The sequence below is a fragment of the Triturus cristatus genome, chromosome 2_1 (genome assembly GCF_964204655.1).
Source record: "Triturus cristatus chromosome 2_1, aTriCri1.1, whole genome shotgun sequence".
Lineage (NCBI taxonomy): Eukaryota > Metazoa > Chordata > Amphibia > Caudata > Salamandridae > Triturus > Triturus cristatus.
In genome coordinates, this window is record NC_140581.1 from 114,294,867 (window position 1) to 114,307,861 (window position 12,995).

The 12,995-nt window shown below is 43.4% G+C and overlaps 1 long non-coding RNA gene across 1 annotated transcript in view; it reads left to right on the plus strand.

Moving 5' to 3' along the window:
• Positions 1 to 8,055, plus strand: part of LOC146863846 (uncharacterized) — a 98,994-nt gene extending 90,939 nt beyond the window's left edge. Inside the window, exon 2 of the long non-coding RNA XR_014976573.1 lies at positions 7,430 to 8,055. This is a non-coding gene — a long non-coding RNA (uncharacterized LOC146863846). The remainder of the gene's footprint in view (positions 1 to 7,429) is intronic.
• Positions 8,056 to 12,995: the final 4,940 nt, after the last annotated feature.

Genomic DNA, 12,995 nt, shown 5'->3' on the forward strand with positions numbered 1-12,995 from the left:
TATGGTTTTTTCAGTGAATTTGCAAGGTTTTTTAAATGCTAATTCCTAACTATAACGTGTGTGAAACCTATGGTTTTTTCAGTGAATATACATATATATATATATATATATATATATATATATATATATATATATATATATATATATATATATATATATATATTATATAATATCTACTGGCGGTCGCCAGTAGATAGTTATAGTTAGGACCGTGCTTCCATAGGAAATCCGCAACATTCTATTTGGAATAACTTTGGCGCCGGTTGACGAATCCTCGCAAAAGTTTCAAAATAGGTGGGGCGCTCCGCTCCGCTCCTATCCTGAAAGTCTCGGGGGGATTCGTCAAGCAGGGGCTGAGAAAAAAGGGGGGTCCCAAAACGCGTTTTCCCCATGCAATTTTCCATAGGGACCTTTAGTCCAAGGTACAGCCCGAACGGCTGAACAGAATTACTTGAAATTTGGCAGAGAGGTAGTCCTCAGCTCAGGGATGTGCCTTTTGCATATATGGAGTCAATCTGTTCAGTAGTTCCTGAGAACATTGCAGTTAAAAGCACATACATATCTATAGCCGAGCACCGTGCGCGCACCGTGCTAGCACCGTGCGCGCACCGTGCGAGCACCCTAACGTGCGCAACCGTAATTCTGATTGGTGGTTACATGTTAGTCAACGTTCGAATCGGTCGAAATCAGGAAGTGTCGGCCGCCATTTTGTTTGTTTTCAGTGCGAGAGTGAAAAAGGAAGGTGGCGAACGTGAAAAGGGGGCAGGGTAGAGAGTTCCTGACCCCCTAGCCTTTGTCAGGGGGTCCCTGAAGGACCCCGAAGGCAGAAAAAAACATTTTAATTTAAAAAAAAAAAAGAAATCGCGGGGGTGCGCGCACCGTGTGCTCACGGTGAAAAACCCCCAAAAAATGTTTTAATTTTTTTAATACGTAGTTTATTGTAAAATAAATATATAAAAAAATAATAATACATACATAACTTAGCATTTAAAAAAACGTACAAATTCACTGAAAAAACCATAGGTTTCACACATGTTATAGTTAGGAATTAGCATTTAAAAAAACCTTGCAAATTCACTTAAAAAACCATAGGTTTCACACATGTTATAGTTAGGTAGATATTTCACTCGTAAAAAACCAATGAAATTCCCCCGTTATAGTTAGTTCAGATAACTATAACTCGCGCTGCCGCCACTCTATCACAAGGATGATGTCATCAGTGATGTCATGAGTGATGCCACTGACCATGTCATGAATGATGTAATATGTGACGTCATCAGCAGTGGATTGCGGGCGGGCGAGTTATAGTTATCTGAACTAACTATAACGGGGGAATTTCATTGTTTTTTTACGAGTGAAATATCCACCTAACTATAACATGTGTGAAACCTATGGTTTTTTAAGTGAATATATATATATATATATACACACAACTCTTTACTCCAGCAGGGAAAAAGGCACGTACACGAAGCTTGTAAGATTACGGCTTCTTTTAATGCTTAATGAAAAGGGTCCCTCGCGACCATGCAGATGGGAGAGAAACGTTTTGGCTGTTCAACAGCCTTTATCAATCTGATGGACGCCATTTTATCACAACATATATAGTGCTTAGTGCATCGAAACGGAAAAAATACTGCATGAGCTACAGCCACATTAAAATCAGATTACACATCTAAACAATAAAATCAAACTGAGATAATTTGCAAATTGTGCAATTGTGTAAATTTTAGGATTAAAAAAGAAGCTCTTAATACATAACATCCATTTCTAGTAAGTACCACATGGCGTCAACCACCTCTCATTCAAATTAAAAATACACTGAGGGTTGAGTGCATATGGGTCATACTATCGACCAGAAATGTCAAGTTAAATAGACACCATTCTGCTCGTTCCAGATCTGCTGAATGCTATAATCAAGTACTTTTGTCTTAAAACAATGCTGAATAAATACATTCAAAATTACGTAACCGTTTAAATGAATAAACATCAACAATTCAGTCCAAGTGCACTGATGTATGTTTGCCCAATATCACTTGACACCAAACGTATGTGTCGGCAACGCCGTACCTACTGAGAGGACTAAAACGAGACTACCTGTCCCATAATGCCGTAGTGTGGCACTTTCTGCTCGATGTCCAAAGATACGGCAATGGAAAACTTAAATGTTGCCAGATACTGATGCGGTATAAGTTTGTATGCACAGGTTAAATTAACATCAATGTCAACAAGTTACTGCAGAGTTCCGTGAAAGACAAAAGATGAAAGATAAAAGTTCTACCATTCAGCATACGCTACTTGGATAAAGGCAGATCTTTGGCATTCCCAGCGGTCCGATCCAAAAAATTCCTGCTGTGCAGCAACCCACAAAAGTCTTACAGCAGGGTTGAGGGGGATCCCCATACCAAGATTAATAAACACCACAAGCCTCACCACGATTGGGAAGATGCCCATGCGGTGCCCAGTTACCAGAGTAACCCCGGACTACTGAGGGAAACTGCAGGGTAAGCGAAGAAACTCCGTCTCCGCGTTGAAAGCCGTAAGGTTTCCCCGCACCGAGTCTCCGTCTCCCACTGTGCCTGCGCTTCATATTACTCGTCCCGTGGCTTTCTCTGGGGGCAGTCGGAAAGCACTACCATACTATTCCTCCAAGTTGCGGTTAATCCGGCCACCCAAAACAACTGGTGGTACGTGAAGAACAACAACCGCAGTTATTCAGTAGAAATACACAAAACCCTTTATCCCAGCAGGGAAAAGGGCACGTACACAAAGCTTGTTAGATTACGGCTTCTTTTAATGGTATATATATATATTACCTACTGGTAAAAGCCAGTAAGTAGTTATAGTTAGGACCAAAGTTTCCATTGAAAAAACATTTTTTGTTTTGGCAATAACGTTGGCCTCACTTGAAGAATCTTCACAAAATATTTTTAAAATTTCACCTGTTTGGTTCAGCTGCTGTGTTGAAAGTGTCGGAGTGATCCGTTAAGGGGGGGCCAAGAAAAAGTGGGGGTTTCAAAATGCATTCTCCTCATGTTATTGCCTCATGCCCGAACCACTGAACAGAATTACACCAAATTTGGCAGAAAGCTGGATGTTGGTCCAGAAAGTGTGCTTTTTGTGATTTAGTATATATCCGTTCAGTAGTTTCAGAAATATTTAAGTGTAAAAAATATACACATCTGGGGGTGCAAGTCCTTGCAGCGGACTCGCGGATCCTACTGAAATTTGATTGGCTGCCAACACTTCAACCAGGAAGTGTTGGCAGCCATCTTTTTACCTGCTTGAAGCTGAATCCCACAAAAAAAGTAAAACATTAAGAAAAGGGGGCAGGGTAAGACTACCCTGACTCTCAGATATGGTGGGGGGAGGGTCCCACAGGGAGCCTGCTAGGGGTTAAAATGCATTTTTGTTTTTAAATTGCCTTTTATAAGAAGCCCCTGGGTGGGCCAAATCCATAGGGCATATTTCTAAAAAATATGTGGGGGTGCCCATGCGGCACCCCCATGCCTCGGGGTCCATCACCTCCTTGGGGTAAACATTAATAAACATGTCGGGGGCACATACTGCCCCCCCACAGCCCCTGGGACCACCACCTCCCCGGGGCTATTTACTAAATTTGTGCGGGGATGTCTGTATGGCCTGCCCTGCAGCCCCAGGGGCCATCAACTTCCCAGGGCTAATGTAATAGAGGGCCTCGCAGACCACCCCTGCCCCAGTGACCACAACCTCCCGGGGCTTTTAATTTATGATATGGGGGGCCTCATGGACCACCTGGGCCCCAGGAACCACCAACTCCCCGGGGCCAAGGTTTATTTTAAGAACTAGGAGGGAGGCTGTGTGGCCCCCCTCCCAGGCAGGTCTTGGCCCCAGGGACCGCCACCTACCTGAGGCAGGCCTTTAAAACAAGGAAGGAGAGGGGCCAGGTGCCCCCCCTCCTGGAGCCATGCATGGGCCTGGGGACTGGCATTACCCTAGGCTGGCTGCTGCTATATCCCGGGGTGCCCATGGCCAGGACATAGCTGTTTGCTATGGCTTGGTGAGAGTAAAACCTCTACCGCCAAGCCATAGCAAATTGAACTCAGTTTTGACCAAGTAAGAGCATTTCTGCTCTTGCTTGCTCAAATCGGAGCACAATTGCTTTTACACACAGGGAGCTGCATGTTAGCAGCTCCCTGTGTGTAAAAGCAATGCTGGCCTCCGCTAGGAGCAAGCAGCCGGAACGGACTGCGTGGGACTTCAGCCTCCCCCCGTGGTCACAATCTTTAGAAAGTTGGTGCCCTGCCAGGGCATCCACTTTAGGGGCTGGGTCCCGGGGGATCGGGTCCCCGGGGCCGAAATCAGCCCGGTAGGGGGGCTGCATGGCCCCCTCCCTTTACTTTATAAAATAATTTATTAAAATACTGGAGGCCGGACCCCGGGGAATGAGGTCCTAGGTGGGGGGCCACTTGACCTCCCCTTCCCCATTCTAAATAGGTCTGGCCCTGGGAGATGGGGTTCCCAGGCCAAACATTAGCCCAGGGAAGGGGGCCACGTGGCCCCATCCTCTAATGAAGAAAAAAAACTACTGGCAAGATGCCGGAGACCCACGCCCACTTTCTCCACCACTCTGCAAATGCACCTCCTGGTGCACTGCTGGTTGGGGGATGAAGTCACCTTTGGTCCAGAGGGTCCTTGGCGACCAACAAGTCCTCCTGTTACCTCCAGTAAGATCCACACAGTGGGATTGCTAAGCGGTCTTAGGAGGCCATGCCCCCTTTGTCTACCACTCTGCAAACGGGCCTCCTGGTGCACTGCTGGTTGAAGGATGAAGCCACCTTGGAACTCTGAGGGTCCTTGGAGCCAAAAAGCTCTCCTGTTACCTCCGGTAAATCCCACACAGCCAGATTGCTGAGAGGACTTCTGAGGCCACACCCCCTTTCTCCACCACTCTGTAAATGCGCCACCTGACACACTGCTGGTTGGGGGATGAAGTCCCCTTGGCTTCAGAGGGCCCTTGAGGGCAAACAAGCCCTCCTGGTAACTCCAGTAAGCTCCACAGAGCGGGTTTGCCTCCGGGTTATTGGAGGCAATGACCCCTTTTTTCACCACTCTGCAAACACTCCTCCTGGAGCACTGCTGGTTTAGGATGAAATCCCCTTGTTCCAGAGGGTCCTTGGGGGCCAACAACCCTCCAGTAAGTCCCACAGAGCGTGATTGCTGTAAGAACTAGATAGGCCATGCTCTCTTTCTCAACCACTCTGCAAATGTGCCTCCTGGTGCACTACTGCTTGGTGGATGATGTCCCCGTGGCTGCTGAGGGACGTTGGGGGCCGGGAAGCCCTCCTGTTAACTCCAGTAAGTCCCTTACAGGGGGATACCAGTGAGCTGGTTGGAGTTACTGACCCCTTTCTCCACCACTTTGCAAGTGTGACTACTAGTTAACTTCACTTAAAAAAACAAAGGTTACAGGGACGTTATAGTTAGGAAACAGAATTTGAAAAACCTTAGAAATTCACTGAAAAAAGGGATGTTCTAGTTAGGAAATATAATTTAAAAAATCCTTAAAAATTCACTGAAAAAAACAAAGGTTACAGGAACGCTATAGTTAGGCTGAGATTTCACTTGTACAAAATCAGTGAAATTCAGCAGTTATAGTTACCTGAGTTAACTATGACTCATGCCCCTGCAGTGCACTGCTTATGAACTCACATATGACATCACTCATGACATGGTCAGTGACATCACTGATGACATCCCAAATTACATAGTTGATGACATTGCTGATGATATCATCTACAGAACCACTCACACACCCACTCACACCCCTATAGAACCTCTTGTATGCCTACTGACATACCCACACAACAACTCACATACCCATTCACAGATCCATACCAGTACTCATATACCTACTCACTCCTCCATAGAGTCAGTCACACACCCACTCACTCACTCATACAGCCACTCACACAACCATTTACTAACCCATACAGCCAGTCACTCATCCATACATCCACTCACATAGCCACTCACTCATCTATACAGCTACTCACACACCCACTTATTTACCTATACTGTTACTCACACACCCACTAACTCACCCATACAGCCTCTCAACACAGCCACTCACTCACCCATACAAACACTCACTCACACTCACACACAGCCACTTACATACCCTTTCACACATCCATACAAGCACTCACACATCCACTCACTCACCCATGCAGCCATTTACACACATTCTCCAATACAGCCAGTAACACACCAACTTACTTAACCAAACAACCACTCAAACAGCCACTCACCCACCCACACAGTCACACACAGAGTCACTCAATCATACTGCCATTCAGATACCCACTCTCTGACCCACACAGTCATTACACACTCACTTACCCTCCCATAGAACCACTCACCCCACCACTCACTCACTCATACAGCCAGTTACCAATACCACCACTCACACAGCATGTTACTCACCCACACAGCTACTCACTCACCCACGTATACACCCATACTGCCACTTATACACTCATACACACAAGGATACATACAGTCACACAACCACTCACATAATATATGTATGAAGTAGTATTACTCAGTAGTAGTGCACCCAGTATACTAATTTAACTTTTGTAGTAGGTTAGTATATATGAATAACACCCATAAACTCTTGAAAACACTTACACTCACTTGATTATGTCACCAGTGATGACATCATTGATGTCATTTGAGATGTCATCAGTGATGTAATCAGTGATGCCACTGACCATGTCATGAGTGATGTAATATGTGAGGTCATAAGCAGTGCATTGCGGGGACGAAAGTTATAGTTAGCTCAGGTACTGTAACTGCTGAATATATATAAACAAGATGATGAAAGTAAAAAATTAAAAAAGGAATGGAGCACTAAAATGAAGTAGAAGAGGGTAAACAGAAAGAGATTAAGAGAGATAAGCGAGATTATGATAATGGGGCAATATTTAGATTTGCAAAAAGATTTGATGTATTAAAACAACAACTAGATATTGGTCAAATACCAGTGACTGAATCCCCAAATGCAACAGCTGGAGCAGGGTTTTCTATCAAAACTTGAACTTCAGTTTATGTTTTATTCGTCATAATTAAAACTATTGAGAACTAATTATTAAATATTAATTGTTGTGGAGTGTTTTTGACTAATCAACCTTACTAATGAGAGAATTACACGCGGGAATGCAATTGCATGGCTTAATTAATAAGTGAACTAAGTTGGTAAGCAAATTAATTAAATATGTGTGGCTAAAGTGCTATTTGTTATGTGTTTGCGCTTTAAAATAATATGCTTTAATGCTTCTTTATGTCGCAAATGGCTAGATAATTACATACACATAAGGGTATTAGTGGGAATTAACACTGTATAATTAATACGATGTAGTAATTTTGTTTTGTGTTTCTTTTAATTAAGATTGTCCATTTTGGCCTATTGAAAGATGGCCGATATTTACAGCCTGCATTTGAGTAGATGAAATATGAAGAGAGGCCTCGCTGAATATGGTTGAAAACATGACCTCGGCCTCTGTCTGAAGCTAAAAGTTATGAAAGGACGGCAGCTCCGGGCTCGTCGCCAGATATCCTTGGAAGAGAACAATTGACACAATGAACATTTTGATAAACTTGCGGTGGCTTCACTATAATTCCGGAGAAGAGCATCCATGGATGTTGCGAATGTAGTTTGTGCTTCCTTTTTCCGTGTTTTTATTTTTGAGATATTCGAGAGCGGAGACTTTTCTAAATGTTGCGAGCCAACATCCTTTCTTGCTCGCTCTGCTCAACGGACGTTTAGAGCTTGTTTGTAACTTTTAATGTGTAAGTTTTAGTATAAATATTGTTAGACTAGAGAGGGTCTAAGGCCACTTCTTCCCGAACTTATGCTTCAGAGGATCGATGCTGATCGAGAGGACGGCAACTCGGGAGACTCTTTGAGAGACCTGTCCTGACATTTAGCTAGAATAGGTAACTATGAGAATAATGATTTTGCTATTGGATGATTTCCATTTGAACTAATTTAGATAAAGTACTTTCTTGTTTGAATTACAGTGTCGGGTGGTTATTTCTTTGTCATTTATTGAGATCTCAAATGTGTTCTTTTTGTTTAAATCATGACTCGAGACAAATCAATTAGGTTGCATTGACCTCAGTTTAGATGCAGATTGATTCAGGAGTTCTCTCGTATATTCAGTGTGGATAAAGTAATAGAATGAATGTTGGTGTGATGGGCCCCAGCGTATGATGAGTGTATGCGCGTATGACTGTGGAATTACTTTGTCCATGGAAGTAGGGAGAATTTATATGCTCTGATCTGCAGCAGTTTCCTGGTAGCAGTATGATGGATTTGATTATTGTCTTGATCTGATAGATTGCTTGTACATAGGCTTTCGGGTTTATTGATTTATTGATTGATATTGATACATGTGCTAACACTAAATGTTGAAGTCGTCGTATTGAGTTATATGTAGTGTGTACAGCTTCTGGAACGTAGGGAGCTGGTGACGGTTCCGTAGTAGGGCAGAGGGAAGTGAGTGCTGCTCTCGGGAAAGACGGGATTGTTGGCCCTGTACGTATGCAGGGAAAAGCGTGTGACAATTGAAGTTGCGCGTCGCATTGTCTGGGTTCGGAATCAGTGACATCGCCGTGTGTTACTACTAGAGATATATTCTTTTGTATAAAAGGAGTGTGTATGGTAGCAAAGGTTATCTATGAAACTCTGGTCTTAAGTCCCAGGGATCCGTGAGGTTTGCCATTAAAGCTTGCCGCTGGAGAAGTAATAGGTATTCTCCGAGCTTGTTTGAAGGACTGGGCAGAGGTAAGCGCTGCTGGGTTGACGTGTGTTATAATTCTGTGGCAGGACAGATTGTTTGCTGTTCTTGGGAAAGGCAGGATTCTGTGTGAGTGTGCTACATTTCCTGGTGTGAAAGTGCGTGAATGTATGAGCATTTAGTTGATTGTTAGACTCCTTGGAGCATTCTGGGAGGAAACAGTTAATGGATGCATGTTAGAAGGGCAGAGTAGAGGGATATGCTACTGTGTCAACAAAAGTAATAATTCCGTAGTGGAGCAGAGGTAAGCGCTGTTCTAGAGAGAAGCGGGATTCTCGTGAGAAAGGTCTTTTACTATTCTATGGTTAGCGGAGCAGACAATGGAGATGTTTATATGTTGTAACTAGTAGATTTGTAGAATCTGTAACAGAGTCTACCAAGAAGGCTTTGTGAAGGAGGGGTAGACGAGTGACAGGAGACAAGAGTAGAAGAGACTGCAGCGACTACTGACGTCAGAAAGACCGCGCTGTGATTGGACAGTGGGTTAGAACGGTGCTCGCGCTGTGATTGGTGCGTTGGTGTGAGCCACGCAGGGATTGGAAGGAGTATAGGGTGACGTAGACGCTCCAGGATTGGTGCGTTGGTGTGAGTTGCGCTGTTATTGGACAAAAGATCGTACAGTTGCGGAAGGGACTAGAGAGTTGTGGTAAACGTAAAAATGTATTACCAACAGAGGAAAAGAAGAAGAAATCCTTGTTCGGTAAAATTAAAAAGTGGTTCGACAAGGATAAGGACATAATAACTAGAGAAGGTGAATTGCTACCTCCGACAAGAACCCCTGCATCCTTCATGGTTGCGAAATATGGGTATCATACCTGTATCTGGTTAGACAATTGGGCTAAGTACACTAAAGAGGATGGTGTTTTAGCATTCCCGGAACATGGTTCATTTAATCTGGCCGTGTTGAGAAATTTACGGGAAAAGATGATGTGTCTAGAGCCTAGACCAAGGCCGACACAGTTCGAGGCATTGGTAGAATGGGAAGATGAGGTGCATGAGCGAGAAAAGCAGAGGAGTGGAGGTAATTATAGGTACATTTTTGGGAGGAAATATGATCGTGAAACTCATCATGATCGAATGAGGAGATGGCGAGATGCTAGTATGTCAGAGGGATTGTATCCTATGAGAACTATTGAAGAGACGGAAGGGAAGAAAGGTGCGGAAAAGGTACCTGATGCAGAATTGAGGAGGTATGGGGCTAATGACTATGAGGATGAAGTCTTGGATGACATGCTGTATAAGAGACCACCTCCATATAGACCAGAACCAGAAGAGAGAACACCAGTTGCTACTCCCATAAGAGATACTTTGCGAATTGTTAAAACAGAGGTTGCGACACCGGATCTGAAAAGTGGTAGCTCTTTCACGGAAAGGGAGAGACAGAGAGAGCGAGAGAGGGAGAATCAAATCGGGAATGAGAAAACAAGAGAGTTAGCAAGAACGACTTCTGAGTTGACAGAGAAAATTAGAGAATTAACAAAGAATTTAGAAGCAGTTACAGTCCCTGTAACCATAGGTCCGGTTATGCCTATTTTTGATAAGCAAAGAATAAGTGAAAATGGTTTGACGGTTCCCTATGTTGGAAATGGTTTGGTTGATTCTTCAGGAGAGTCAGGAATGAGGTCGGAAGAGAATCATTTGGGACAGCTGAGACATGACACATGTAGTGGAAGGTCGAATGTACAGCCTAACTGAGGATTGAATTCAGGTTGTTTAGGAGGATCAATTTTGGAACCGCAGAGGATGGCAGAACAAGTGGGTACAGTGAAAAAGTCTACAGAAATAACGACTGAGGATTTGAATGATTGGTTGAAAGTTCTCCAAAAGAAGGATAAAGATTCTCAGGCAATTGATGTAGCCAGGTTGCGCATAGAATTGGAGGAACTTATAGCAGGAACAATTCCTACAGAAATGTTGAAAAATCATCATGATGGAGAGTTGTTATTCATGTGCAAGAGTATCACCTGGAGGGCTAAGAGTACACATGATAGGTTAAAGGGTATAGCAAGTGAAATGGGAGTTGACATGGATAAGGTGAAAGCTTTGCAGAAGCCTTATCGAGTGGATTTTTCTGATAAAGATATCGAGAATCTAAATGATGTTGGCAGAACAGGGCAGATTAAGGAAATGATTTCCTTATTGCGAAAATGGGGTGATGTGGAAAAGTGGAAGGATAGGTGGTATAAGAAAAGGGAAGATTCAGTGGACAGAACTTACTCAGCATTTCCCATGAGAGAAAAAGAAAAAACAATGGATGCTTATCCTATGAGAGAGATTCCTGGAGGAGGATATGTACATGTCCCATGGACTAGACAGGATATTTTGTCATTTACGAATGATTTCCCTCGACTGAGAGAAAAGCCCGTCGAGTGGTATACGCAGGTAGATAGGTTTGTGAAATTGTCAAAAGTGCTGTGGATTGACCTGAATAGTCTGTTTGGTATAATTGTTCCAGCAGACTTGTGGGCAGAGTGTAAAATAGTTGTAGATTGGCCTGCTAAGGAATACCCGAGAGATCAGAAAACAGGAGCTCCAGACCCGGAGGTTATGAAGAAGTACGAGCAGGTTTTTGTGTTTCTGAAAAATAAGGTACCCCCTAAGGAGACAGACTGGGTTAAGATAGATCGAACACATCAGGAAGCAAAAGAATCAGTTGATGCTTTTTATGAAAGGCTGATACTGGCTTTTAAACAGTTCAGTGGAGATGAACACCTGGGTGATAAGGATTTGAGTCATTTTGTATACAGATTTGTATATGGCTTGAGACCTGAAATCAGTGAAATGATTCGTGAGCACACAGTCGATTGGCAGAGTAAGAAGATTGATGAGATCTTGAGACATGCGAAGTACTTCAGTGATGAAATTGAGCCAAAGCAAAGAAAGCTGAAGGAGAAAGCAATGTGGGCACAGGTGAAAGTTGCAGAAAGACAAGAAGCACAGTTGGTGGAACAAGCAAATAATCCAGGAAATAGGCCTAGATATGGTACAGGAAAAGGAAAGGGGAACTTAGAAGAGGCCAAAAAGAAGTTCCCATGTCACAACTGTGGACAATTGGGGCATTGGAGATCCGAGTTTACGAATCCACCATTAGTGAGTAATGAGAATAAATCTTTGAATCAGCAGGTGCAGAACGAGGGGTGTAATCATCAGCAGCAACAGCAGAAGGTTGTCAAGCAGCAGAGTCAAGAGCCAAAACCGCCCTTGCCGCAGAATAGAGGGTCCCAGAAATATAACCAGGACTCAGGATTCTACAATGATGAGCAGGTAAACAAACCGAGGCGTACTAACCCAGTACAGCAATACTGGTTAAAGAATGAGGGGAGTGAGTCTGAAGGGGACTACTGACGGTGCCGAAGAGAGGAGGAAGAGTGCATACTTGGAGCAACTCTAGAAATAGACCAGGCAGGACCATTTGTGGATGGGAAAATAAATGGGGAAAGTGTTACTTTTTTAGTAGACACAGGAGCGACGAGATCAACTGTCAGGTCAGCAGATATAAGAAATCTTCCTCTCTCGGACGAAGCAATCCAAGTAGTTGGTGTGGCTAATACACAGATTAAGACTCGTCTTACTGAACCAGTAAGGGAAAGGATAGGGAAATTTTCAGATATGCACAGATTTGTGGTCTGTGACACCAGTCCAGTGAACTTGTTGGGTAGGGACTTATTGTGTAAAATGAATTGCACAGTTTTCTGTACTCCGGATGGAATAGCTTTTGAGACACCAGATGAGGATGTTTTGTACAGAATGACTCTAGATAATAGAGAAAGTGAGATTGTTGGAACATATGCTGTGTTTAATCCAGATGATTTGCCTCAAGAGTTGAGAAACACAGTAAAAGCAGCAGTTTGGGATTTTACTGGAGAAGATGTGGGATTGATGAATAATGTAGATCCAGTAAAGATTACAGTGAAAGAGGGAATCACTTATCCTAATATCCCACAATACAGATTGACACCAGAGATAATTGAAGGAATAACACCTATAATTGACAAGATGATACAGCAAGGTGTTTTGAGAGAGTTACTGAGTAGCCCATGTAATTCACCGATAATGGGGCTGAAGAAACATAATGGGAAGTTCAGGATTGTACAAGATTTGAGAAAAGTTAACAAAATTGTGGTATCCTGTTGTCCCATTGTGCCAAATCCGTCA